The sequence below is a fragment of the Sesamum indicum genome, linkage group LG6 (genome assembly GCF_026168435.1).
Source record: "Sesamum indicum cultivar Baizhima isolate 11 linkage group LG6, ASM2616843v1, whole genome shotgun sequence".
Classification (NCBI taxonomy): Eukaryota; Viridiplantae; Streptophyta; class Magnoliopsida; order Lamiales; family Pedaliaceae; genus Sesamum; species Sesamum indicum.
The window spans coordinates 10,415,245-10,439,507 of NC_142662.1; the positions used below are offsets into that span (position 1 = coordinate 10,415,245).

At 36.2% G+C, this 24,263-nt stretch overlaps 1 long non-coding RNA gene across 2 annotated transcripts; it reads left to right on the top strand.

The window, feature by feature from the left end:
• The first annotated feature begins 9,837 nt into the window (after window positions 1-9,837).
• Window positions 9,838-23,062, top strand: LOC148787735 (uncharacterized). 2 transcript variants are annotated; one of them, XR_016066140.1, is made up of 5 exons: window positions 9,838-10,935; window positions 11,019-11,089; window positions 11,671-11,844; window positions 22,643-22,719; window positions 22,815-23,062. It is a non-coding gene; the product is annotated as an uncharacterized LOC148787735 (long non-coding RNA). The 2 variants fall into 2 exon arrangements; XR_016066141.1 differs by lacking the exons at window positions 22,643-22,719; window positions 22,815-23,062 and adding exons at window positions 14,798-15,333; window positions 15,412-16,114.
• The last annotated feature ends 1,201 nt before the right edge of the window (window positions 23,063-24,263 follow it).

Genomic DNA, 24,263 nt, shown 5'->3' on the forward strand with positions numbered 1-24,263 from the left:
ATTGGAGTATGAAATGTTTATTCCCATAAAAAATTGATTTGATAATTTAGCCCACTAATTTATTATTTTTATGGATTGAGGACTTGTTTTCTCCAAATTTTTACATGGGAAAATGGGACAAGTATGAGAAATCCATTGAAAAAAGTCACGGCTCAAAAATAAATAAATTGAATTTTTCGGTAACGGTAAATTGCATTAATGAAAAAATCGTAATGTGTAGTCTCATATAGCTGATGTTGTGTGCCATGAAATTTGCCATAATCTATACAAGGCTATCGTACTTATTTTATTCGGCAACTCTGCACTAAATATACGTAATCTAATTTTGTCAAGAATAATCTTAGCCACTTCCGATGAGTCTCGATTCAATTTCTGAAATTTCCTCCTATTGCGCTCCTGCCAAATGTGATAAATTAGAGATGCTAAAAGATTTCGATAGGCGGCGTTAACCACGTACTTTCCCCGCCATTTTCGCGCAGCAATCATCACATCAATCATCCATCCTCTGTTTGTCCATGAAAATCGAACCTCCCTGCGTAAGATTCAAATACATTAATTTGAATAAGGGCAAGAAAATAGCAGATGTTGGTGAGTTTCCAGTGTACCCAACGAGCAAAGAACACACTCCTTATTAGGATGCTGTAACCACAGACGATCCATGGTGGAGAGTCGTTCATGTAGAGCTAGCCATAAGATAAACAAGTTCCTGGGGATTTTGAATGGCCCATAAGGAGTGAATACCAACCTACCTTTGGGCCTGGTGAACGAAAAATATCATACACCCTCCTATTGGTGTATGAGCCTCCCCTTAGAGTGATTGAGTCTTGTGAGCCTTGTAGTGGAGGCAACTTTTAGATGATATCCAACATAATAATGTCCACCCGTGTGTGTGTGGGTGTGTGAGGCAATGGCCAATGCCATTCTCCATTGTGAATAACCTCTCTTAGGAGCATATCTGCCTGTGTGTGGGTGTGATAGGGGCCGTGTGAAAATATAGTCATTAAGATGCCAAGGATGCCAAGGATCCTGCCATATATATATATTAATTCCCCATTGCCGATCTTATAATGGATATGAGGCTGTAGTATGTGTCGAAGTCCAAGCAATTTGCGCCAACCCCATGCCCCGAAATTTGCCTCTACTGTCCATATAGATTTGCCTTGAAGTCTCATGGTGGAAATCCATATTACCCATATAGAACCTCAGGATCTGCTTACTATTCTCCAGATATGTCTACTCATAAGAGTTCAATTGAGGGCTGCTACATCCATGATTTCCTGTCCTCTTTCTTCCACCGGACGACACACTTGACTCCAGGAAACCTTTGGGTATCCAGAGTTTGATGCACCTTTCCAAAGGAACTGGCGGAACCGTTTCTCTATCTCCTTAATAACTCCTTTTGGCAAAATAAATGCCATACCCCAATAAATTTGTAATGACATGGGGACAGATTTAATGAGTTGAATTCTAGCTGCAAATGACAGCTGAATGGAATCCCACCCCTGCAATCTCTTATCAATCTTAATTAGCAAAGGATTGCAATCAGAGATGGGAAAACCGAGAGGCAATAAGTGGTAATCCGAGATATGTGACTGGCAATTCTCCTTTCTGAAAATCGAGGATGCTAAGAATTGTATTTTTAAGCCGCTGAGCAGCTTTAGAGAATATAACCTGGCTTTTAGTAGCATTAGTATGAAGACCAGATAAAGAGGAAAAATCGTCCAAACCTTCTTTAAATACCCGTATAGCAGACTCATCAGCCCGACAGAAGAGTAGCAAATCATTAGCAAAAGATAGCTGAAAGAGCTTAGTTTTCTCACATCTCCAATGATAAAGAAATCCACCTTGTATCTCAATTTTCTGTTGGATCATGAGGCCAAAAATTTTCATTACCAACACAAACAAATAAGGAGACATGGGATCCCCTTGCCTTAGTCCTCGAGCCCCCGCAAACAATCCGTGGATGCCCCCGTTTAATGCAATAGTAAAGGTTGTCGTTGTAACGCATCCCCGTATCCATCCAATAAAGATGTCGGGGAATTTATATAACCATAGAACCGCAAACATAAAATCCCACTCCACCGTATCATAAGCTTTACGCAAGTCAACCTTCAACGCGCATTGAGGGGGCTTTCGTTGTTGGTTGTAGCCCGAAAATAATTCCTGCGCTACTAAGACATTGTCCCCAATACTACGGCCCGGGATAATATCTTAGTAATAACTTTGTCAAGCACATTACAACAAGATATAGGCCTGAAATCACTAACAGATAAGGGATTGTGTACCTTGGGGATTAGAGAAATAAACCGTGGAGTTTATTTGCCTCAACAACCGAATGATGAAAGAATTTCAGTATTGCATTTGTGACCTCCCTGTCAATGATAGGCCATGCAGTTTTATAGAACCCTGCTGAAAAACCATCAGGCCCTGGTGCCTTGTCCTCCTCAATGTCAAAGAAGGCCTCTTCAACTTCATCTCTGGTGACATGGGTTACAAGCATGTCCCCTTCCTCTTTCGTTAGCACATGCATGGCCCTTGATCTCAAATGTTCTAGGTTGAGCTCTCTTTTTTGCCAAACACCGCCTAATAAGGTCTCGAAATAACGCACAAACTCCGCAACAATATCCTCCTGGTCGTTGATCACGTTATCGTCAGGCTCTTTTATTTGGTAGATCTATTTTATTGCTCGTCGGGTGGCCACTTTACGAAAGAAGATCCTCGAGCATTGGTCACCCTCCTTCAACCATTGTATTTTAGCCCGTTGCCGGAGCATGCTTTGCTCTAATTTCACAGCTTTCATGAGCACGATTCTACAGTAGTGCTCCAATAATAACAATGGCTCATCATATCTGGCATGAGCTAGGAGTTCCTGGGCTGTAGCGAGGAATTCCTTAGCTTGTTGTACATTAAGAGAAAGATCCCCTTTTGGATCTTTTTGGGTATATCAGGGTTGGAAATTCATGAGTGGCCATTTAAAGAAGCTGTTGCTTAACCTTGAAAAGCTATCATTATTTGATGCTTCTTCGAGTAGAGATATGTTAACACTCGATTTTGGGTGAATAAACATTTTTGTCAACATTTATGTTTGATTTTCTTTTCCATTTGGTTGGATTAGTTCAGAAGTAACTACCACATGTACTCGCTTGAAATATTTATCATTGTGAATCCTAAATTTCTCTTTTCTTGGTCATACATTTTCAATACTATAAACATTTTATTGTTGAGCAATCAAGGATTTGTCTTTTTTTAAACCACCAAAGGATATAATTAATTTCTCTTAACGACACCCCTTATTGTCTTGTTATTGTTGTAGTGGAGGAACTAAAGACCAAGAAGATTCATGTACGACATGTGGAGAAAGTTACTAGCTCCGAGGATACATTTGATGTGCTGTGATCTTTTGCGGTAAGTTCTTCGGGTGTCATGTTATTAAGACATGACCTCTTTGTGCTTGGTGTGTGAGTATGGACATAAAAATTAGTCTTCTGATCTTGTGGCAGCCCATTCTAGGACTCCTTTGTAATCATCTTGCTATTTGCAGAAATGATAGAATTATCTTCTTGACTTGCGGTCTGCATACTTTTGTTTGATGACAGCCTAATCCATTTTATGGGTTGAAGTCTAAAGAGAAGAATGAAGAGGGAAGACGCGACATTAAGGCTGGGAAAGTATGTTCTCACTTACTCATTTGCCCCCCCCCCCTCTCTCTCGCATACTGCATGATCTCATGTATGTCCATATGTAGCGTCACTAGACAATCCCTGGTAGTCTATGTGAACTTCTAGTTTTACTTATTTGCTTGTTGTGGAATATATCCATACTGTTGTAGCTATTCTTTCCCCATCACACAAGATGAGTTAAATGTGGCCTCAAAGTTGGTACCTGTCTGATGAAAAGTAAGATGTACAGAAAAAAAGTTTACTTCTTTGTTCGGACCAATGAGGAGAAGATGAAAGGGGAACGGTAGATTGCTTTCCAAGGGGATGTATGATACTTATTCCGTAGTCTTGTTTAGTACAACAAAAATGAAGTAGTTCTCTGATACTTCTCCTCATTTGAAACTATAGAAATAAGGCAGGGAGGAAAGATTGATTTTATGTTTACACATTCAAAATCTTCTTTATTTTTCATGAAAATTACAAATTAAGAGAGTGACTCTATTTTTGCGACTAGATAGGATTGGAAAAATGGCTTTGGACGGCTTTCCTATATTTTAATTTGCATTCCTCCCTATTTTCCTCTTTAAGGAAACAAGCATTTGTATTCTATAGTCACTGGTGTGTGAATAAAGTGCTTAGGATAATTTGTACATTTGGAGATTGTTATAGGCTTTAGGATTTAGGTGAGATTCAAAGGGAAGTAACAAATAAAAGGGTGGAGGGTGGCAGGAAGTCGTGGTGCACTTTGTTGTGAAACAAAGGTTGCCGAGATGTTGTGCCATATATTGTTGCATATACTCCAGTTAGAGTAACTTTGGTACCATAAAATCTTTGTCTCATAGCGAATATTTCATTTTTGCCATGATATTGTATTTTTATTCAGAGTTCTGTTTTGTGCTATAACATTTTGTATGTGAAGTAAGCAACTCAACTTAAACCAAATTTTTGTCTGGTTTTTTTGAAACCTATCCTCCATTTTTGAACACTGACTATCTCGTGCCAGAATGGTCATTGCTGGATTTAGATATATCTGAAAAATGATGATTTTACGAGAGAGAAGTATCTCTCGACTCCTTTGAGTCATTTGGATTAACTTTTTATAAATTTTTCCATTGATCATTAGAATATAGAAAGAAGCTGATACTCTTAGTCAAAGTCCATAAGAGATTCTAGGTATGTGGCTGCTGGACAATACCATGTAATGCTAAACTGTGGTATAATATTTGATATAAAAAGTTCCAGAAAAGCATGGTGCATAGATGCATATTGGAAGCAAATCTTTTCTTAACATCTATTTGTGATTGAATGCGATCATTAGTAATTCTTTGTTTTAGTTTCCAAGTTGACTTATTCATGTCTACTGATATTCTTTCATGATGTATAAGTCTATTGCAGTGTAATCCAAGAATATTTACTTGACAGCTTCCCTTTTCCTTTGACACAGGGTGTTAACAGTGCTTTTCAATTTGTACCCATAGATGAATCTCATGATGTAATAGAGGTCCAGACACCTCTATTTCAGCTGGAAGGAATTTTGGTCCCCATAAACTTCTTTCGAGATTATTTTTTTTTTTCATATAATGTAGGATCTATGATATCTTACAGTAGAGAATTGTGTTTTAATGTTCAGGCTCATTCTAAGAATTTCAATGTTGGAGTTCAAGCCTTAATGTTTCTCCACCAAAACGTCATCTAAGAATCAAATTGTCAGTGGTTGTATTTGTCAGGCCAAGTATTCAAAACTCCTGCTCCCAGCTGTGATGGATTCTTTGAAGGCTAGTAATATTATCTACCTTTGTATTCTTAGATCATGCACTTTACGCAATTTTGTTTGGTTCCTATAAATACTGCCCTAATGAAAGCAAATAGTAAACTTTTACATTTTTCCCTCGAATTATTCTAAGTGCAAGGGATAGCACATAATCAGTAACTTAGATGTAGAGATGCTTGTGTTACCTGAATGTGGCTACATGATTATTTGTTGTTCTAGCCAATGAAATCAATAGCTTCTTTTTTTTCGTGCAGTTTGCAAAGTATTTGCTTGATGAGTTCTGTTAAATGAACTGATTTTTTTTTTTTACTTTATTGTGTAGGCTTTTTATCGCTGAACTTTATTGATTTGTTTCTCTTGTATTTAGACTTTCTTACCCCAAGACCAGTTTCTAGTGTTTAGTTGATGGGGAAGTATTTTGTTGAAATGCAGAAGGAAAAAATAAAATTAAAAGAATGACATCTAAACTATGGGACACCATCGTTTCATCTTATTTTGAATGATCAAATCTTTCATGGGATTTTGCAAACATCTTCAGAACCCTAAAGGTATTTATGACTGACAGTGATGAAAACTTTGACCCTTTTTTCAATCATCATATGTTCTTCAAAAGATATTATGCATGTATGTCCAGTTCGTGTATTTTAGTTCACCTTCCAACAGGTGTCCTCCAATGCATCGATGAAAGCTTATTTACCATGCCTGCTTATGCATATGCTAATCTGAATAATCTTTTTTCAATTCTTTTTAACTGGCGCCTTAGTGTTTTTTCCATTCCTTTTGTAAGGGGTTGACTACCACTGTTCATAAACTTTTGAGATCAATTAATGAGAACGCTTTTATTGCATGTGAGTTTCCTATTGTAATAACACTTGAGTATTCTATTATAATAACACTAGAAAATTATCTACCTCCTTCAGGCTAAAGTAGCCGATGTACTTCTATGGAGTATTTAGGAGCCAGACAAGGAGGATGTTGCACACCCTCTTTGTGAGCTAATATTAAAATTGTGACTGAAATCACATGTAAAGAGACCAGCATAAAACAATCATCGTGGAGTGTGAATTCTAGTGTTTGGAAAGGGAGAAAAATCAAAGATTTGTTATTAGTTGGCCCACTCAATGAATTTAATGTTTCTCAAATTACCAATAGGTCTAGTTTGATGAGTTCAGTAACAACTACTGATCTGATGCTTACAACTGAGAAGATGATCATTCAGAAAAAGGGTGTTGCAGTCTTAAATCCATCCAATCATTGACGCCTAGTTGTTCTGATCAATCCCATGTGCCTTCTAGTCTTCGTATGGAAGAGAGAATTCGTTGGGTCTTCCTGAAAATGATTTTTCTGGTCATTTCAACATCTAAAGTTCATTCAAAGTCTTTGGAAAAGAAGACTTCAAAAACATTATCATTAAGTACATCAATGGTGGACGTTTTGGAATTTGATATATCCTATCTTAATCAACATCTTGCAACAACTCGTGAAGGTGTTTCGGGACAGGGGATTTGGTGCAACGAAAATGGGTGCGTATTCAACTCCATTTCTGCCACTTCTGTTTTGACTCTGAATCTTGGTGTTCAAGCTGTGGCCACTAATGCTTTGGATGTCAAGTTCCAAAATAAGGGGAGAGCCCTTGGAATAATTGCTAGCTTTGATTGCAACTTTCAGACTCCCAGACTTGTTTGGTTGTATGTGCAGACATTATCCTATATGGATCAATTAGAGTTTAAGAATTTTCAACCAGAGAGTAAATATTTTAAATTTCAAAGGGAGAAAGAAGAGGTATTTTTTGCATGTCATTTGTGCACATACTATACATTTATTTCCTAGATATGATATTACATTTTTTCTATGGAAGACTACCATTCAAGTCATTTTTTCAGCCCATGAATTACTTTCCTTCTCTTGATTAGATTCCTTCCTCTCAACAGAAGTATATAAAATATTTTTCTATCGATACTCATGTTATGGCCAATTATGGGCTTTATCTTCACATAGTGACTCAAGCATGGCAAAAATGTGGTTATCTTTCCCTTCGAGAAATTTGGATATGGATTACCAGTTCAAGATTCAGGAGCCTAGCCGCACACATTGTCACAGGTACGAAAGTAACTTGTGCTTTTCATGCTACCGCCTTATTCTCTAGGAGTTTGAATTTAATATGATAATTTTGCAGATGAGACTGCCAAATATGGCCTAGATTGCTTATTTGCAAACTGTACATTTACCATTTTTTGTTAAGAAAATGTATATTGATATTAAGTATCTTTTAACGTAATTATTTTCATACAAAATGACCATCTCTATAAAATTATCTATCTTTTCAATGTACATGCAAGATTAATGAAAATTGGTTGAAAAATACGAGTTATGATAAATTAATTAGTTTATTTATCTTGTCTTTCATTTAACTAAATAAAAATAATACAAAATTAAATTATGCCAATAACATTGAGAAAGAACTTTGTTTGGATTAAACCTTTTTGTATAAATATAATGAGGTCAAGTAATGTTTGATTCAAAATTCTTCTATGTATTTTTGTATAAGTGATGGACTTAAAAATTTAAATCATCATATTTTAAATTAAACCTTTGCATATGCTTCAGGTTCACAATGTGGGGTTAAAATGGGGTTCACACTCTAAATCTTCTTCTGAATTTTATTAGAGAATATTTTATTTGAGTCATTCAGGCTTTTACCATCTGCTCAACCACAACGAGTCGTGTCTTCAGTTCCACAGTTGTTTTGTTAGAAGTTTCTAAGTATCTAATCATATATGGGTTTCTTACCTGAATGTACTGTTTGCAACTTCTTGTTTACACTGTCTTATTTAAATCCTGTGTTCAACTGCAGTTGCCAAAATGGAAATCACATCTGAAGAATAAAAACGTGAACCAAAACACAATCATCCTGGAGTGTGAATTCTGGCGTTTGGAAAAGGAGAAAAATCAAAGATTTGTTATTCGCTGGCCCCCTCACTGAATCTAATGCTTCTCAAATTTCTTTTATTTTATGAATTAGAGAATCGAATGGGCCTTCCTTAAAATTATGATTTTGTTATGTGTTAAGTCATTTCAACATCTAAAGTTTATTTAATGTCTTTGAAAAAAGAAGATATCGAAAGTGTAGCTCTAACTACATCAAAGATGGATCTTTTTGTATTTGTATCTGATAAATCCTATCTTGATCAGCGTGTTGCAACAACACATGATGGTGCTTCCAGGCAGGGGATTTGGTGCAAGGAAGAGGATCAAGCGTGTTGCAACAACACATGATGGTGCTTCCAGGCAGGGGATTTGGTGCAAGGAAGAGGAGTTTGTATTCAACTCCTTTTTCTGCCCCTTCAGTTTTGATCCTGAAAATTGTGTCGGTGTTCGGGTTGTGAGTGGTGATGCCTTGAATGTCATGTTCCAAAATAAGGTGAGAGCCCTCACAATAATTGCTTTCTCGCTTTAGTTGTGATTGCAACTTTCACTCACATTTATTTGGTTGTATGTGAGGACATTGTTCTATGTGGATCAATTGGATGTTAAGATTTTTGAAGCAGAGAGAAAAAATTTTAAGGGGAAGAAAAGAGGTATTTTTTGCATGTTAGTTATATGCATGCTATACAATGATTCCTAGATGTAAATATTACATTTTCTCCATGGCAGACTACCATTGCCGTCTTTTTTTGTTTGGCACATGAATTATTTTCTTTCTCTTGATTAGATTCTTTCATCTCAGCAGCTTTATATAAAATATTTTTATATGTTATGGAATTACAGGCTTTACGTTATCTTCGCATAGTGACTCAAGCATGGAAAAAGATGTTGCTGTCTGTACCTTCAAAAAATTTGGATATGGTTCACCAAGATTCACGAGACACAAAATCTCACAGGTAAGAAAGTAACCTGTTCTCCTCATGCTGCCGCGTGACTCTTCCAGGACGTTGAATTTCATGATAATCTTACAGATAAGACTGCCAAGATTGCTTATTTGCATATTAATCATTTTTTGTTGTAAAGATGTATATTGACATAAGTATCCTTTATCTTATATATTTTCGTACAAAATGACTTTCTCTTTAATATTTTCTATCTTTTTAATTATACATGCAAGATTAATGAAAATTGGTTTAAAAATATGAATTATGATAACTTCTCTTTCATTTAATTAAATAAAAATAATAAAAAATTAAATTATGCCAATAACAATGAGAGAAAGAACTTTGTTTGAATTAAACCTTTTTGTAGAAATCTAATGAGGCCAATTAGTCTTTGATTGAAAATTCTTCCATGTATTTTTATATGAGTGATAGATTTAAAAATTTAATTGTGTAATCATATTATTAATTAGAAGTTTTGAAATTTCTAGTTATATATGGGCATTATTACCTGAATAAACTCTTTGCAGCTTCTCTTTTACACTGTCTTAGTTTGCAAAAATGTTCCTGTCATGCTGGTTGTCTTGCAGGTGGTCTGCAACACCCTCATTGGAATTCTCCTTAGATGATTTTGAACTTACAATTGTTAAAGTGGAGTCCTAAGACAACTCCTGAATTCTTTTCCAAGGATTGAATATTCAAGTCGAAGTGCAAAGCGTTGGTTCATTGGCCTTCCTCAGCAATCTTCATTTCAACCAAGCTATTACCAAAATTTACAGGCTGATTCTACTATGTCATGTGTTCAACTGTAGTTGCCACTCCCAAAACGAAAATCGCATGTAAAGAGACCAGCGTAAAATGTGATGCAGAATCATCGTGGTGTCTGAATTCTAGTGTTTGGAAAAGGAGAAAAATCAAATATTTGTTATTAGTTGGTTCTCTCACTGAATTTAATGCTTCTCAAAGTGCTATTATTTTCAATTTGACGTGTTCAGTTACAATTGTTGATCCAACACAGTCATTTGGAAAATGGGTGTTGCGGTCATAAATCATTCCAATCTTTAACGCCTAGTTCTGATCAATTCCATGTGCCTTCTGGTATGGGAGAATCCATTAGGTCTTCGTGAAAATAATATTTTGGTCCTTACTGATTCACACGGGATTCCACGTGTCTTATGCTACTCGGGTCAGAGCATAAGGTAGTGATGCTTTCGGCTACTGGACTTCGCCATCTAGGGTGCAACTTTTAAGCTGATTCGCCTAGCAACACGAAGCTTGTATTGCTCTCCCACAACCCCGTTTTCACGGTTTAGGCTGCTCCCATTTTGCTCGCCGCTACTATTATGTGTTCAATTATTCCAACATCTAAAGTTCATTTAATGTCTTTGAGAAAGAAGATTTCAAAAACTATAGCTTTAACTACATGAACGGTGGATTTTTTTTTTTGTATCTGATAGATCCTATCTTGATCAGCATCTTGTAACAACATGTGAAGGTACTTCTAGACGGGGGACTTAGTCAAGAAAGAAGGGTGTGTATTCAACTCATTTTTCTGCCCCTTCTATATTGACCCTGAAAACTGTCTTGGTGTTCGGGTTGTGACACTACTGATGCTTTGAATGTCAAACTTCAAAACAAGGTGAGAGCCCTCGGAATAATTATTTTCTTGCTTTAGCTGTGATTGCAACTTTCACACTCACATTTATTTGGTTATATGTGCAGACATTATTCTATGTGGATCAATTGGAGGTTAAGATTTTGAAGCAGAGAGAAACAAGGGGTGAAAAAAAAAGGTATTTCTTGTCATTTGTGCCCATACTATACAATTATTCCTTGATATGGATATTACATTTTCTCAGCGGAAGTATATAAAATATTTTTCTATTTTATTGCCAATTACAGGCCATGTTATCTTCACATATTGACTAGCATGGCCAAAAATGTGACCGTCTGTGCTTTCGAGAAATTTTGCTACAGTTCACCAAGGATGCTAGCGCAACACAAAATTACAGTTAAGAAAGTAACATGTGCTCTTCATGCTGCCGTGTTACTCTATCAAGAGTTTGAATTTCATGATAATCTTGCAGATGAAACTGTCAAGTAACGCCTAGATTGCTTCTTTGCGAACTGTATATTAACCATTTTTTGTTGAAAAATGTATATTGACACAAGTATTCTGTATCATACTTATTTTCATACAAAAAAACCCTCTCTTTAGAATTTTCTATTATTTTAATGCACATGCAGGTGGTTTACAACACCCTTAGTGGCATTGGCATTTTCCTCATATGATCTTGAACTTACAATTGTTTAAAGAAACGCATGATATTGAATTACACGAGTCCTAAGACAACTCTTGAATTTATGTCTGTAGGGCACTGACTACTCCAGTTCTACTCCTAAAACTTTCGAGATCAATTAAAGAGCACGAGTTTAAAGTTGATGAGGTATGTTTATAGAGTATTTAGGAGCCATACAAGGAGGAGACTGTTGCAGACAGTATTTGCAAGCCGATGTTGAATCCCTGATTGATGTTTTCAATCACAAGGTAAGATTTGCTATGTTTAAATTTATCTTAAAGTATGGTGCTTTTCATTTCTATGTTGGTATTCTTTCTGCACAACAATTAAGGTTTTACTTTTGTTTAAACCAAATGTTTAAAAAGGTGCGGTAAATGGAGAGACCTTTTTAGGTGATACTTTCGGAAGCAACCCCCTGTGTGCATAAGGCATGTCTATTAATGATCGAATGTTAAAACCAGTCTTTTGGACTTAGTTTGGTTCGTTTTAATAAAAAAAAACATGGCCTCATCACTAATTTGGTAAATTAACACAAGGGTCATAATTGATTAATTGGTGGCTGTTTGTCCACAATTAATTTATAGTTAAATTAAAGAGTCAAATCGAAATTAGATTCTTGAAGAAATTTGTATATCCTGTCATCCAAAATTATTGTTCATGTTTTCTCCAGGAACTTTATATATGCTTAGGCTTAAGGTTAGTCTTGTACCATGAGTTTTTTGTTTTTTCACAAAATCTTCAATATTTTTTTGTTTTAATTTTTAATTATGGCGAATATTTGTCATATTTATGCTATTTTGCCTTATTCTTTATTTGAACTATTTAGCTTATTATTTGTGAGTGTATATGCTTATCAAGATACATAATATTGTATGTAATATCTATTTTAATGGTGATAAACATGCATTGTATGTGGAGTATTCCATTTGAAATTCTTATATGTAGTGTTACATAATGTATAGGTCTAAAAAGTTTTAATTCTATCGCCTACATGCAAGTATCACATATTAATACAACGTAGGGTCAAAATGGATTCGTACCCTAAAGTATCTTGGGTATATTATATAATTGGTAGTTTTAAAAAATTTAATGCCATCATCATGCTTCAAAAATGTATTTTTATGATAGTTTTCATTTTACTTTTAGAGAATAGAATACATTTATTTGTATTATTAAATTCAAACTAAAGTTCATTTTTAGAGAATAGTATACATTTATTTGAATTATTAAATTCAAATTAAACTTTATTTAGGAGATCAAAAATATCTTTCATAATTTATTAATACTTTGAGTAAATATATAACTATTAAATTATCCACATGAATCGAGTATGATACTGTTGCTAATGCTATTCATTAAGATTCTAGTCCTTGTAACTAACTTTTGTTTGTCATAAGATATTTATTATTCTATGAGCTCTTACTCTTTTGGTTACTTTGCTCCTTATTGAAGAATGTTTAACATATTAGTAGTCTTCATTTATTCATTATTTATTTGATATTTCTTCCCTTTCATTGAATTAAATAAATATAATTTGAAGTATGCACTCGAATTGGGTGTGTTTTATTAACTAATTATTTATTAAACTTGAGATAATTTGGATAACCATTTTTTATTAACAAAATGTATAAGTAAACCAGTTATAACATATGATAGTTATATTTACTTAAAATTTTCTATTCTTTGTGTAAAACTGATGAGAATTGTTAAAAAAAGTATCAGTCATGATAGTCTATTTATCTTCTTTTTCTAATTAAATAAATAATTAATTTGTTTGAATTGAGGTCAAAAATTTAAATTCTATCACCATATTTTAAATTAAATAATTTCTTATGTTTTAGGTTCAGAAAATAGGGTTAAAATAGAGGGTATAAATGTCCACTTATAAAAGAAATTTAGGATTATTAATTGGTTTATTATTTTATTAGAACACTATTTTCAATAATTTTTTTATTATTTTCACGTCAACTTATGCTTTTATTCTCAATATCTATTTTATTCTTAATACTCATAAATTTATTCTTAAGAATTGTATTAGAGGAATGATATCGTTTCATCTAAATCTTCTATTGATTTAAGATTCTCAAAGTTATTTACAACTGAAATATGTCTTTTAATTATACTAACTTATATATATATATAGATACTTAAATATGTATATATATATAGACATACAAGATAAATATACAAGAAGAGTAGAGAAGAAAAATAAAAGAAAAAAAAGAGGCAAAAGAGAGAGGCGGCGGAAGAGAAGAGAATAGAGGAGAGGAGGAGGAGGAATTTTGGGTTGTTTTCCATTACCATCAAGCTCGAGCAATTTTTATAGCTGAATTTGTTAACTATTTGTTCATCTGTTGATTAAATTTGTGTAGGAGCTAGGTATGAACTTAAATTGAAGGAAATAAACCGATTGAAATGGAAGGAAGGTATCAGGAGAGACTCTATTCTGAATAGTCTCTATAAAATTGGATTTTCTAGAGTTATACCAGTCCAACTTTAGTGATTCTTAAATTTTTGGGAACTTTGTGATGTGTACTAAAACTTTATAGTTTTGATTAGAATCTAAATCGATTGTTTGAATAGGTAAAAATAAGAAACCATTATGTTGCTATGTTCTGCAGGGAATCAGATAAAGTGTATTTAAAACCTTGTAACTTGAGTTCTACTGGTTCAATTAGCATGATTCTTTCATAAAATGAAACTAGACACAAAGGAGATCATAATTCTGAAAATATGGTGATTTTTGTGAGAGTATATGATTTTTGCGAGAATTTTTAAGTAGTAGGTTCAAATCCGTTCTAGTCTAACCGGGCCGTACTAAAACCTAAACAACTCATTACATAGATATCCAATTTGTATGATTCTTGTTGTAAATAAAATAGAGATGCTGTCAAAAGTTATTTAGAAGAGGCTAATGAAAATGGTAACATAAGTATTTTTATTTTATTCTTTTTTGCTGAAAGTGTGAATATCAAAATGAATACATTTGAAATAATATTAGGACTGGATCAATTTGGAAAAATTCACACCACGAATTAAGACCATCGATGATCTACATATTGTGTAAGTAAACAATTGACATAACCTATATGTGCTTATTTTATCTTGATATTATCTTTGTTAAAATCAATATCAACTCTCAAAGTGTTGGAAGAATAGTCTTTTTTTATGTATTATCTCCTCGTTCCTGGGCTATTCCAGATCGTTGGATACACAACCCTCATGCAGCCCTCTCCTCCTTGTTGGGGGAATTGAATGAGAAACTTTATGACTGTATGGCCCTGATCGATGAAAGGCTCCTAGGACACTTTGGCCTGAGTCCTCCAGTGGAGCCTTTGTGGGATATTATTTTATTCTTTTCTTTAGCAACGAATATTATGTCCTTGGGTGTCACCAGATAGAGACCTCTCCGCCAGGTTCTCCAAAAGGGACCCCAGCCTATGTGACTCTAAGGGAAAAAGGCCTGCATCGTCCACGCCAGGAGCTTCTTCGAAAAAGGCCAAGATGAGTTGTTTGGCCACTCTCCCCCTCTTCCTCTTCGGGATGAGGGATGTGTCCTCCTCAAATCCTTTCGGGCTTCCTTAAAGAGCTTATATACTCGTCAATCCCTCGAGCAAGAAAAGAGAAAGACTTCCTGTTGGTGGCAGAACTTATATGGGGGATGCTGAACTTGGGGGACAAACGCCTCCTTGACTTGGGAGGAGCTCAAGAGAATGATATTTACTTATTTGATCAAGGTACATCCTCTTAGTCCTTTTGGTTTCTTGCTTCTTGAGATAATTCTTGATTTTCTTTTCATGTCTCATGCCTTCAAGGGGCACCTCCAGTCTCTCAAGGCGATGTCTAGAGGAGAAAACTAGAGGACAAGGTGGAGGGTTTAAATGCTGATATTGCCAAATTGAAGGAAGCGAAGAAGGAGGCTGTGGGGCGCTATTAGCAGGCGGAAACAGATGTGAAGAGGTTGCAGAAAGAAGCAACCACTCAGGCGGAGGAGGGCAGGAAGGCAGCCAACCAGGCTAAGCTTAATTTCCTGACACTGAGGGGCCCAGAGGCTATTCAAAGCTTATTGGGCCAACCGCCTCCTATGATACAAGAAGTTTGTGGACTTCCAACAAGATGTGGCTAAGATAATTGGGCCCTTCTTGCAGTATGGTTTCATAGCCTGCAAGGAGCGGTGCATGGCTCAAGGGTATCCCCCATTTAGAGAAGAGCCTTCATTTCTCAATCTTGATACTGCAGTGGATAGTACGCCTGTCAATGAGTCGAGCTCGACCATTTTTGTCGAGCTCGAGCTCGAGCTCGAGTCAGGATCTTCGAGCTCGAGCTCGACGAGCTGGCCGAGGTCAAGCTCGAGCTCGAGCTCGACAATGTATTCTCGAGCTCGAGCTCGAGCTCGAGCTGTCGAGCTCGAGCTCAAACTCGAGCCGATGAGCTCAACTCGAGCTCGCCAAGCTCGACAGCTCGAATCTTCGTCATCATCATTATTATTATTATTGCTTTAAATCATGAGATCGAATCATAAAATTTTACATAGATATAGTTAATTATGTTCATACCGTCTGATATGATTTAAATCATACCATCTGATATGATCTAATTGACACAGTCTTGTATATATTTAAATTTCGTATGAATCGGGTGCCCGAATTTTAAAATTTCATAAGTATTGATTAAACTTTTTAATCTCATTATATATATAATAAAATAATAATTAGAATTGTTCAACCATCATCATCATCATCATCATTATTATTATTATTATTATTTTAAATAATGAAACCGAATAATCAAATTTTTACATAGATATAGTTGAAATTAATATATGTTAATAATTTGCAAAATTATGTATTTATAAATGTTAGTATAACATTGATGTAACTATCATCTTACATTGTTGAAAAATATGGGTTAATCGGGCCATCAAAATTCAGATCTGACCGTTAGATATGATAAAACTTACAAAAAAATACATTTGGTAAAATTTTAGATTTATTGGATATACGGATATTGAGATATCGTACTCGAAACATAAGAGTAATCATTCAATACGGTGTATCGTTGAATCAGGCCATGTGATTTTAAATCATACCGTCGGATATGATCTAATGGGCACAATCATGTATATATTTAAATTTCGTATGAATCAGGTGTCCGGATTTTAAGATATCGTACTTATTGATTAAATTTTTTAATCTCATTATATATATAATAAAATAATAATTAGAATTGTTCAACCACCACCACCATCATCATCATTATTATTATTGTTGTTGTTATTATTATTATTATTATAATTTTTAGATTAATTCATAGGAATTACTAAATCTTGACATAAATTTATAAATAATAAAAAATTATAAGTGAATTAATTGTCAATTTAAGAAAAATATAACGTAAAACAAATATATATTAAAATATAACATAAAGTTTATATATGTCATATTAAATAATAATTTTAATTATAAAAAAATTATAATTACTAAGTTGTTGATTAAATTTATTTTTATATAAAGATTAAATGTATAAATAAAAGTACCATAATTTATTACTATCCAAAATAAAATGTATGATATTGATTAATAATTATAATATATGGTCAATTTTAATTATAAAACTAATCAAATATAAATATAAATTTATATATATAAAAAATTCAAAAATAAAAAAATATATAAAAAAAATAAAAAAACATTCACCAGCTCGCGAGTCGCGAGCTGGTGAACAGCCAAAAATGAGCTCGAGCTCGAGCTCGATAGGAGCTCGAGCTCGAGCTGGCTCGACTCGAGCTCGAATTTTTCGAGCTCGAGTCGAGCTCAAAGTCGAGCCGGCTCGCCGAGCTCGCGAGCCGGCTCGACTCATCTGCCACCCCTAGTGGATAGTGCTCCAAACCCCTTCACCACAATCTTGATACTGCAGTGGATAGTGCTCCAAACCCCTTCACCACATCTTCGAATCCCATAACCCGATTTCTCCTAGTTGAATTAGGTAACATTTATTCCTTTTGCAACCATTTTATAACTTTGCCCTACTTCATGGGTTCTTTCAAAGGAAAACCTGGACCATATCTTGGGAGAGGTTAATGCTAAGGTAAAAAGTCCCCCATAAGAAGTCGCAATTCATTCTGTTGCGGCGGACAGCCCAAATGAGGGGCCCTCGGAGCCAAGGGAGGACGATACCCCCATGTTGCAAGTGGAGAGCCCTAGGAAGCCTTGCCCCGGTCACCCGCTATGAAGAAAGTGAGAAGGACCCCGTTTGTGGGGAAAAAGAATGAAGAATGTAATCCTCCCCCCCCCCCCCCGCCTTTTGGAAACAATTTACTTTTCTGCTCTGCTCCCTTTCCCTCATTGTAAATGGATGCTAATTTTGCTTTCCTTTTGCCTCATTCAGGCCAAGTTTTAGACCGAGTGTCGTAATGCGACATTCCATATTTCCTTATTCATTTTCTACTTGAGGTCTGATTGTGCTATACTATATTTTTACATGATGTGATGTTGGAATCTTGCTTGAAGGGGGCCCTTCTATATATCATGTCCTTTAGGGAAAGGTGTGCTGCTGAATATTTCTTCTGCTATGCTGTCAACCCTGCATCTTTAGCTGCTATGTTCTCTTGAGGTTGGTGTTAGTTTTCATGATATTTTTGCTAAAAAGAAATATGCATGTAACTAAGAATATAGGGCTCAGGGTCTCCCTTATGATGGATGCCTGTGCATTTTTTTGCATGGTTTACTCCTATCTTATTTTATGCCTCGTCCTACTATTTTATATAAAATGTGAAAAAAATTCATCCCTTTGTGAAGGATGCCCCGCAGGAGGACTTGTTTCGTGACAAGGGATGTCCTTGGGAAGGACCTTTTTGTTTGAGAGGAGGGTGTCCTTTAGGAGGACTTATTTGCTTGAGGGGACGTCTTTCGTCATGTGTAGAATTTTGTAAGGTTGTCTATGTTCTATAGTCGAGGCAGAGGACGCCCTTCACCATTTTCTAACTATTGAGCTCTTCGGCCTATTACTTCTGTGACTTTATATGGTCCCTCCCAAGTGGGATCTACCTTTCCTACTGGCTTTAGAGTGTCCACTCTTTGTAATACTAAATCTCCAACTTAAAAGCTCCAAGTTTTTACTCTTTTGTTGTGGGCATTGATCATAGTATTTTTCTAACATTGTATGTAGAGAAAAGGTTTTTCTTCAATTCTTTAATAAGGTCTAGATTTTTTGTTAGGAGTTCTGTATTATTCTCTTCAGAAAAGTGTAGGATTTCGTGAGAGAGTATCCTCAGTTCTCAGTCCCGCAGACCAAGGTAAAGGGACTCTCCCCCGTAGACCCTCGAGATGTTGTCTTGTAAGCCTATAAAACACTAGTTAATTCTTTTGTTCAATTTTCAGCAAATTGTTCGAACCTCCTCTTAGTCCCTTGTACCAATATACGGTTGGTGGCCTCCACCTGTCTACTGGACTAGGGGTGTGCTACTGACGTGAACTTTTGCGTGATGTGTAAGCCTTTGCACCATTCTTGTATTTTTCATCCTTGAAACTACTGGCATTATCTAAGATTATTTCTTGAGGAAGTCCAAAGCAGCAAATAATATTCTTCCATATAAACTTCATTACTTTCCCTTCTGTGATGCGAGCGAGTGGTTTGCCTCTACCCCTGCATCGTAAAGTAATTAATGGCTATAAAAAAATTTTCTTTGGCTGGGATCCGGGGGAAAGGGTCCCATAATATCCATCCTCCACTATGAGAAAGACCAAGGTGACAACATGGTAGTGAGGGGCTCCACTGTTGATGTATAAGAATGGAATGCTTTTGACATTTTTCACATTTGCTCACTAGCTGCCTAGCATTTTGTTTCATGGTGCGCCAAAAATACCCAATTTGTAAAGCTTTGTTGGCTGACATCCATGCTTCCTATGTATTCCGCAGCAACCACTATGTATTTCTTTGAACACATGTATTCCTTCTTCTTGAGATAAACATCGGAGTAAGGGATGTGTAATGAATTTCTTATATAGGGTCCCCCTTGTAATAAGAAACAAGTGGCCCGGGCCTTAAGTCTGGCTCCCTCCCATCTATCATCAGGGAGGTGTCAACCATCGAGCTACAGGTGTGCTCTACTCCTGTGCTGGAGAGATAACTTGAATGCTCAAGGGAGCCATTAGCTCTGGCAGGTGTTGTATGGTAATATGCTTAGTTCTACAATCTTCCAGAGCGCTTGCAAGTTTGAAGAGGTAATCAGCTTAATATAGTCTTCTCTTGGAATTTGAATAAGTTGAAAACTTTTGACTCCCGACTTTAGTTCTACTATTTGTTGCAGATACTGTATGCTCTCCTCTTTGGCTTTGTATGTTTCGTTTACTTGTTCAAGTATTAATGAGGAATCCGAGTAGGGCATAAGATGTCTAGCCCCCACTCTGTGAGCCATCCTCATGCCTATCACTAATGCTTCATACTCAAACTCATTGTTGGAGGCCTTAAATTCGAATTTGATGAAAAATTCCATATCTTCCCCCTGGGATGAGGTGATGACTACACCGCTCTGCTTCTTTGTGTTGTGGCTGACCCATCTACATGGAGTAACCAAAATTCCTTCTTTGAAGTTTCCTCCGAGGGTGTCCTCGTCATCTCGGAGATGAGGTCCGCCAAAGCTTGGGCTTTGATTGTTGTTCTTGTCCAGTAAGAAATATCGTGTTCACTCAGCTCCAATTTACCAAATGTCCTAAAGCATCTAGTGTGCCCAAAATTTGTTTTAATGGCAAATTGGTTGTTATTCTGATAGGGGACGAGAGAAAATAACCTCCTAGTCATGACTAATAATGCCAAGGTTATTTTTTCGATTGGGGTGTATTGCCCTCAAGCTCCCTTAAGTATCTTACTGACGTAGTAGATTGGCATTTGTTTTCCTCCATGTTCCCGAATGAGAACAAAGCTGACCACCGAGGAGTAACAGAGAGGTCTAGGTTGAAGGTGTCCCTCGGTGAAGGTTTTACCAATAGGGGGAGCCCTGCCAGATATTTCTTTAGTTCCTCGAAGGCTTGTTAACAACCAGTGTCCCACTTAAAGATCGTTGCCTTCGTCAATATTTTGAAAAAAAAGGCAAGCTTTTCTCTATAGCTTTGGAGATAAAGCGACTGAGTGTAGCAATTCTCCCAGTCAACCATTGTACTTCTTTAAATTGGCCAGTGCATTCATATCTAGAATAACCCTGACCTTGAGGGAGTTGGTTTTGATACCTCTTTGAGTGACCATGAACTTGAGGAAATGCCCCTCTCGTACTCCAAACGCGCATTTTCCTGGGTTGAGTTTTAGTCTGTATTTTCTCAAGGCTAAGAACGTTTTCTCCAATTCTGCAATGTGATTTTTAGCCTTTTTATTCTTCACTAACATGTTGCCTATATAGACTTCGACATTCCTCCCCAGTTTTGGCTGAAATATCTTGAGTACTAGCTGCTAGTAGGTGGTTCCTGCATCTTTTTAAGCCAAATAACATGGCTATGTATCAAAATGTCTGGCAGAAGTGAAACTAAACCTTTCTAGATCTTCAAGAGCCGGCATAATTTGATGGTATCACTGCGAGGCATCCATCATGCTCAACCACTCACATCCAAATGTGAAATCCATCAGTTGATCAATTCGGGGTAAATGATAAAAGTCCTTCAGACATGCTTTGTTGAGATCTCTGAAGTCAGTACACATTCTCCACTTTCTTCCTAGCTTGGGTACCAGGACCACATTAGACAATCATTCAAGGAATTGTATCTCCATGATGTGTCCTACTATCATTAGTTTATCGATCTTAACTTAGATTATTTTGTCATTCTGAGGCCCAAAGTGTCTTTCTATTTTGCTTTACCACGTCTGATATTGAGATTTATGTTGAGATAATGGGTAATAATGCTAGGCTCAATCCCTTCCAAGTCTTGGGGGTCCAGGCGAAAATATCTATGTTACATTGCAGGCATTGGATTAGTTCTTCCCCTACCGCATCTTCCATTTGGGAACCAATTTGGCTAACCTTCTCCAAATCCCCAGGCATAAGCTACATAGTTAATAATTCCTCAGGTGCTTGGACTTTGGCAGGTGTCTCTTCTTCCAGCTTCGCTTCTAGTAGGTCCTTCCCTCATTTACTCGGGGATCCGTCCTTAGATGCCTCGTTCGTGTGCCTCTTTTACCCTTTTCGGGTAGTCTCTATTGAATATTTATGCAATTGCAGAGGATCCCCTTGCACCTCTCTTGCACCACCAGGTGTAGGGAATTTAATCTCATATGAAAAGTAGAGATTACAGCTTGAAAAGCATTGAGGGTAGGTCTCCTTGAGATGATATTGTAGGCTAAGGGTATATCCACCAATAGGAATTTCGATAAATAAGTTTTCCGAGTGGACCCAGTCCCAAGGGTTAAGGGAATTGAAATCATGCTGCAAGGGTGTACCACCTCTCCTGCAGCCATACAGGGAGTTGTTCTCCTTTTTCAGGGGGATATCTCCAACTGCATTTGGTCGTGTGTTTCACCAAATAATATATTCGCTGAGCTTCCCGAATTTATGAAAATCCATAGTACTTCATAATTGGCCAATAATACTATAATAACTAAAACATCATTATGAGAAACCTTAGGCCCTGATCGTTCTATTTGCCCAAACTACGTGAGAGGGGTGTCCTCTATTGCTCCACATCCAGGACATCTCTTACAGTTATGTCATGTGCTTTCCTCACTTGTGCCTTTTTGGCATGGTTAGAATCACCCCTAATGGGTCCTCCTGCTATCATCCGTACGACTCCTTTCCTTGGTGGTCGTTGGTTTCTCAGTCCTGCTTCGATGCATAGTTCGAGGCACCTCCTCCGGGAGGGGCTGAAAATAAATAAAAGAGCATGTGGAATGAAAAGTAGAATGACATTAAATTCAACTTTTACTTTTGTTGGCATTAATGTGAGGTAAGTGTATGTGGACGGATTTAACATGCTTATGCATGTCTTGCATCTGTATGACTGCTCAATATTCAACGACAGAATTTGCCTGCTGGCATATATTCTTACATTTTTATTCGGTCTGTAGGTGGTACTATCTCTTGTAGCTTGCATATACTTCCTCAATGACAAGAACAAAAGCTTGCCTAGAGCTGCCATTATTGGGTGAGTTCTGTTGGATTAAGAGTCTCGTATGCCATTTTTTGGGTCTGTACTAGAGCTTGATAATTTACATGTGAAAATTTTCCATATTATTGCAGGTTTGGAGCCCTCGTGGTCGGTTGGATTTGTGGTTCTTTCTTGGTTCCACTCATTCCATCAACTTTATTGCAGCCCACTTCGAGTCTTGAACTTTTTACACCCCTGGTTGCATATGTTTTGTTGTTTTTAACCTGTACTTTCCTCAACTGAAACCTAAATAGCTGAGATTGCATCATCCTTGTGGAATTTAGAAATTGCAAAAGATGGTGTAGAAATTCCATTTTTGCTTGAATTGGAATACCATGGTTTTTTTTAGTGTACACTCCATCTATAACAAAACACTGTTGGTCATTATACATGTAATCTTAGTTAGACTTTTCTTTACACTTCTTTTCCGTCAAAGCTCTTTTTGTACCTTCGCTTTGTCTGGCATTTGAATGCTTGATCACAGGTTTAGGAAACGGGCAAGTTCTTGAAATTCAACTTTCAATTTCACATAATTACTAATGGCACGCCAGGGCGCTAGGCTGAAGCCCTGGCTTTTCACGCTGGATTGGGTTATTTATTTAAAAGAAAAATGAAGAGAAGAACCCTAGTATTTTTAGTTTTGCACTGGAGTAGTAACATTTCTGTTCCTTTTGTCTTCTATTTCTTTCTATAAGTCATGTTTTTTGCATTTCTTCCCGGATGCTACTGCCACTTCTCTCTTTATTCCCTTGTTTCTTTGTCCTTTCTTCGTTGCTTTTCTATCAAGGCGGACTATTTCACCTCTTATTTATACATTTATACTTTTGGTGTTGGTTTGAAGTACGCACTACTATAATGCATCATTGTATATAATTTTTATTTTATTTTTTTAGTTGAATATTCTAATAGGTAGTTTATACTTTAAAAACTCTACAAAAAATTATCTTTGATGCGTATTGGGTTCCATTCGCACCACAAGGTTCGAAAAATTTTCACAAAAAATTTAAATTATCGAGGGATTTTACCTGTAAACAAAAGTTAACATTCTTTTGCTTAAATCAGTAATGAGGTACTAAAGAAATAGAAGAGAAATTTGAATCAAAGTGAGAATAATAGTTGAAAATAGTGTGAAAGTGATATAATTCATATGGAGTGCAAAAGATAAGCTTGAGATACCTTGTAAATCGAGAAAGAATAAAAAATTTTAGTATGAGAGTAGCTATTACCAAACTGATTGCACCAAAGGCTTGTTCATAAGTGCAGGTGGAGCAAGGTTTAGAAGGTAGTTGGAGAGTCATTTGCCATTTGAAAGCTACTCGTTGTAGCTATCCACTCGAAGAATCCATTTGTGATACTCATATTGACTGAGATATGACTTTTTGACGAAGTCTTGCCCACTCTATCTGAAAAACTGAGAATCTGTTACCTGCTGGATTGCAACCAAATTACTAGGAGTTTGTTGAGATCTTTTAGCCTGACGTTTCTTAATGTGTCAGCAATTTATATGACATGTCCTCTTTGTTGTATGTTGAGTTGTTTTT